The sequence below is a fragment of the Arachis duranensis genome, chromosome 10 (assembly GCF_000817695.3).
Source record: "Arachis duranensis cultivar V14167 chromosome 10, aradu.V14167.gnm2.J7QH, whole genome shotgun sequence".
Classification (NCBI taxonomy): domain Eukaryota; kingdom Viridiplantae; phylum Streptophyta; class Magnoliopsida; order Fabales; family Fabaceae; genus Arachis; species Arachis duranensis.
In genome coordinates, this window is record NC_029781.3 from 60,791,666 (window position 1) to 60,798,062 (window position 6,397).

Consider the following 6,397-nt stretch of genomic DNA (forward strand, 5'->3'; position numbering starts at 1 on the left):
GGGGAGGTCATCCAACCGATCTCCATGGGTAACAATTTCTTTCTTTCAACACCAATTCTTAATTTTTGTCTTTGTTAGTTAGTTGTTGCATTGCATGATAGGTTGCATGTTAGTTAGAATTTGTTCATATTTCACCATTTCTTTTATGTTAGGACTACTTGGTTAGGGTGATGATTTCTTTTTCAAGAAACTATTTTTAGGGCACCCCTACCAATATGAAAAAATTTTGTTGAACTTGCTTGAAGAATTTATTTTGGAACATGGTTTTTGAGCTAAGAACACAAGCATGTGAGGTTTGAGCCTAATTGCATGGTTACATCTTATAACCACTTATTTCCCATTCTTGTGTGCATTATTCTCTTTTTATAATTGTAATCTTTGATTTGTTTGATTCTTTATGTCCATTATTCCATGTATACATGCATTTATATGATTGAGGCCATCATTTCATTTAGCTCACTTACCCAAATAGCCTACCTTTCATCAACCATTGTTAGTCAAATTTGAGCCTATTTAATCCCTTTTGTTTTTAATTTTAGCACATCACTACCCCTAAGCTTAGGCTAGTGAGGGTGTGTAACATTTGGGTATGGGAAACTTGGGACATTGGTTGAGGTAAAAGTGTAATTTTTATTTTTGTTAAAAATATTGGGAATTGGGTACATATTCATGCACTATATGTAAAACCATAGGCATTGACATCTTTGCATATATTTTAGTTTGAAAAAAATATATGAAAAAAACATATATATATATATAAAAGAAAAAAATATATAAAAATAGAAAAGAAAAAAGAACAGAGAAAAATAAATAAAAAGTGGACAAAAATGCCACAAAGTAAAGTTCAATAAAAATCAATGCATATGTAATGTGAATTAAAGAGAATGCATGAGTATGTGAAAAAGTGGGAATCATGGGTAGCTAGGTTGTGTATTAGAATTGTATAGGTTGTTATATGTGTTTGGTGAGAGCTTAGGTTAATCATAGATTCAAATTTCAAGCTCACTTGACCATATACATCCCTAACTTTACCCTAGCCCCATTACAACCTATGAACAAGTCCTCTTGATGAATGTATTCACGCATTGAATAATTGTTGATTGTTAGATAAAAAACAAATCATGGAATGTATGATTAGAAGAGAATTGAGTGGATCGACCCTATACACTAGAGCGGATATACTTTCGGTGAGGGTTCGATGCTCAATTCCTTGTTCCTGGCTTTCATGAGCTTTCTTCTTGCAAGTCTATTTGAACTTCATTTTGATATTTGAATCCGTAGAATTTATGAATCATCATATGATCTTAGCCCAACTTGTTTATACATGCTCTTGGGTATTGATTTACTTTTGACCAAGTAGGTAGAATCATTTTGTATTTAGTTGCATTCATATAGATAGGTGCATATAGTTTCTTTGCATTGAATAAATGTTCATACCCTTTTCTTGTCCTTCTTTATTCTTAGCATGAGGACATGCTTGGTTTAAGTGTCGGGAGATTTGATAAACCCCGATTTTCTGGTTTATCTTGTGCTTAATTTGGGGGATTTTATCAACTTTTCTCACATTTATTCAATGAAATAGCATGGTTTTGTAATTCTCCCTAGATTTGTGCTTAAGTGTGAAAACATGCTTTTTAGGCCTTAAAATAGCTAAATTTAACTCACTTTAATTCCATTCAATGCCTTGATATGTTTGTTGAGTGATTTTAGGTTCATAAGGCAAGTATTGGATGGAAGAAGTGAGGAGAAAAGCATGCAAAGTGGGAGAACTCATGAAGAAATGAAGGAACCGTAAAGCTGTCTAGCCTGACCTCCTGGCACTCAATAAACCATAAATTAAGCTACAGAGGTTTAAATGAAGCGGTTCTAGTTGCGTTGGAAAGCAAACATCTGGCGTTTCAAAATGATATAAAATTTGTCATAGTTGCCTGACGTATATGGGTGCGCACGCACCCTGTACACGTGCGCACCGATGCTGCACGTGGGTCCACTTTAAGCAATTCATGGCCAGCGATTTCTAGAGCATTTTGGGCCCAATCCAACTCATTTCCAATGCTATTTCATGCAGAATTCAAGCTTGGGCAAGGGGGGAGCAATTGTTTGGTAGTATAGCATCATGTAGGTTAGTTTCTAGAGAAAGAAGCTCACTCTTCTCTCTAGAATTAGGTTAGGATTAGGTCAATCTCTCATAGATCCATGTTTAAATTCTTGATTTCATCTTGTTTCCTTTACAATTTCTTATTTCTACTACTCCATTCTTCTTAATTCTCTTATCAATTTTACTTTTATGTCTCTTTTATGTTCATGGATGCTCATGTTGGATCTGATTTACATTTAATGAAATTTAATGTTTGATGTTCTTTTAATTGTTGATTTGAGTTGTGAATTTACTTTTCTTGCAATTGATAGTTGGTAGATTTACTATTCTTGCACTTTTATTACGTTTTCCTTGTATACCCACCAAGTGTTTCACAAAATGCTTGGTTGGGCTTTAGAGTAGATTTTGAGCATTCTTGGCTTGGAGAGAGTAATTAGGTAATCTTGAGTCATGAAAACCCAACTCATGTTGGTGATCTAGAATTGTTAGCTAATCTTATTTCCATTGACTATAATCTTTTGCTAATTTAACTACTGAGTTGCTTGGGACATTTGGATTGAGATTAGCTAGTCTTGTTAGACTTTCTTCGAGTGTGAAGATAATATGATACATTCCTCCATCTTCGAGGATGACTTAATGAGATAGACTCTTGTTATTATTGTGATATGATTGTTTAGTCTTATTTGACATTCTCTCATGGAAGATAACTTACACCTTCTTCCAATATTGGAGTTGACTAGATAAGATGAATTAATCATTATATGCCTAGGATAGGAAGCCTATGATCTCAACCCTTTCCATGAATGTCTCTCTTTATTAATTGCTTTCTTTAATTGCTCTCTTTACTTTTCTTGTCATTTGTCTTATTGCCCTTTTTTTCAACAAAACCACTTTGTTCCCTCCTAGCCAATAATCATACACTTTATTGCAATTCCTTGTGAGATGACTCGGAGTCTAAATACTTCGGTTAATTTTTATTTGGGGTTTGTACTTGTGACAAAACCAAATTTTAGTTTGATGTGAGAGTTGTTTGTTGGTTTGGAGCTATGCTTACAACAAAGTAATTCTTTTCTATAAGAAGAAAAATCTAGACCAACAACAATTTTCATGCATCACATTTATGGTGTTAAATGCTAGCCTGATGCCCATTTCTGGCGTTAAACGCCAGTCTGGCTGCCAATTCTGGCGTTTAACGCCCAGAATGCTATCAGACTGGGCATTAAACACCCATTCTGCTACCTTAACTGGCGTTTAACGCCAACTAGACACCAGACACCCTTTTCTGGCATTAAACATCAGTCTGGCTGCCAATTCTGGCGTTTAACGCCCAAAACACTGCCAGACTGCCGTTAAACGCCCATTTTGCTATCCTTACTGGCATTTAAAGGCCAGTAAGTTCGTCCTCCAGGGTGTGCCATTTTTTATGCTGTTGTTGATTCTGCTTTAATTCTGCAACTGTTTTTATGACTTCACATGATCATCAAACTAAAGAAAACATATAATAATAATGGAAAATAAAATGAAAAAGTAATTAATATAGATAAATAAAATTGGGTTGCCTCTCAATAAGCGCTTCTTTAATGTCAATAGCTTGACAGGAAGCTCTTACAAAGCTTCATAGATGCTTAGAGCATGATTGTGTCCTTGATGATGCGAAATTTGGTGAATTAAAAATTATGAAAATGTGTACGTTGCAAGTATAGTTCTTAACTCACCGGAAATCCACTTATCAATTTAGAAATATGTCACAGAAATTTAAATTTTAAATACTGGGAGTATGAATCCCAGGTCGTCTCCCAACGAGTTGCAGAAAGGTGTGCTGTTTTATTAATTAGATGTTTTCAAAAAGGTTTGAGTTGAATGACAGAAAATTAAATTGATGAATTTGAACAATGTAAATAAAAGCCTTGATTGGGAGTTGATTAGTTGGAGTCCCTATTAGAGTTGGAATGCTCTCAAGATTAATTGATAATTAAAAGTTATTCTGTTTGGTTATCCTTTACTAGGCAAAAGAAAGTCAAACAAGTTGGAATGCTACGTCTGTTCACAAGTTGTAACCTACTTAATTAAAAGGGATTGATGTTAGTGACTAGAAGGCAATCCAACAGTAAACCCAATTACAATCTTTCTCTTAAGCCTTCCAACTCAATTGGTTCTTTTCAATCAACTCCCCATCAAGTTAGGGAACTACTCGCTCATTGTAAATAATAAATCCATAACATATGAAAGGGAATCAAAAGAAGACATGATTATTGGAAGGTAAAATGGATTAAAATGAAAGAAATAATTCTTGTATTAAATAATCATAAAAGTATTCCAATGACAAAATTGAACAAAGCAAGGAACATGGAAGAAATAAACCAAGTTAAGAGAACGAACTAGAATGACGAAGTCTTGATGAGGAAATAACTCTTCTCAATATCCCAATGCCAAAGTAGTAGAAAAATAATATCCTAAAAGTATCAATTGTGTAGAGAGAAAAACCTAGAGGAGGAGTAAAACTAGATCTGAAAACTTCAAACTATATAGAATGAATGTTGTTTTTTTCGTTTCTGCATGTTCTCTGGCTCTTGTCTGCTGTTCTCGGCCGAGAACTGGGTCAAAACAGGGCCCAAAATCGCCCCCAGCGAAATTTGCAGATTATGCAGATTGAGCATGTCACGCGGTCGCGTCGTCCATGCGGAGCGTCATTCGCGTTTTTCCGTGCCACGCGTTCGCGTCGTCCACGCCTCCGCGTCACTTGTGCTTTTCCTTTCCGCGCAGTCGCGTGAGCCATGCAGCTGCATCACTGTGATTTTTCCTCTTCCGCACGAACGCGTGAGCCATGCGGCCGCGTCACTTCTCGCTGGTTGTCTCCTCAATTTCTTGTGTTCCTTCCATTTTTGTTAGCTTCCCTTCCAATCTCCAACTCATCTATGCCCTATAAAGCCTGAAACACTTAACACATAGATCACGGCATCGAATGGGATAAAGGAGAACTAAAATGCATAATAAAAAAAGTCTCTAGGAAGCAGTTTTCGATCATGTAATAAATCCAGGAAGGAAATATAAATGCATGCTAAATTAATGAATAAGTTGGTAAGGATCATGATAAAACCACATAATTATACACAATATAAACCATAAAATAGTGGTTTATCAACCTCCCCACACTTAAATATTAGCATGTCCTCATGCTTAATTGAAGGAGATAAGATAAATAAATATGAACATGTAGAAACTCATGCAATGCAATGCAACCTATATATATGAATGCAACTATATGATTCTTGCCCACTTGATCAAAAGTAAATAAGCTCTTCAAACAATTACAAATCAAATTCCACTAATTCTATCATTATACAGTAAGACAGATAAAAGTTCAAGAAGATAGCTCATGAAAGCAGGGAACATGGAAATTCAAGCATTGAACCCTCACTGATGATGTATGTACGCTCTAATCTCTCTAGTGTATAGGGTGATCACTCTATCCCTCTCTAATTTTGCTCTCTAACTTTTGTTTTTCTCCTAACCAATCAACAATAGTTAATATGCCAATGCAAACATCATGAGGTCTTTTTAAGGTTGTAATGGGGCCAAGGTAAGGATAGGGATATATATATGGTTAAGTGAGCTTATAAATTGAATCTTTAATTAACCCAGCTTTAACCCAACCTATATATTTTATATAACTTTAGAATTCATACCTAGCTACCCAGAATTCCCTTTTACCTTCCATACTCATGTATCAATTTTTATCATATGTGCATTGATCTTTGAAATTTTTTTTTATAGACATAAAAATAAACATAGCTTATCAATGCACATAGATTTTTAATTCTTATAGTTTCACATGAGTAGGTATCCAAATTTCCATTGTATTATCATGACACATTCCCTTAATAACTTTTGTTCCCACAAATTCCCATACTTAACTAGCATACACAATTCTATCTTAAGCTAACCAAAGATTCAATTTGGAATATACAATTGTTTTTCCGCTTAAGGCTAGTAATGTGGTAAAATATAGAACAAATGGGATTTAAAGGCTCAAAATGGTTAACAAAGGCAATTAAAAAGGGTAGGCTTAATTTGGATAAGTGAGTTTAAACAAATAATGGCCTCAATCATATGCAAGCATACAAACATAATAAATATTGGACATATAGGATGAAACAAAATATAGATTACAATCATAGAGAAGTAAAAACACAAGAATAAAATAATTATGGTTAAATAATGTAACCATGCATAAAGGCTCAAATCTTCACAGGTTGTGTGTTCTTTAGCTCAAAAATCATGTTCCAAATACAACTTCAA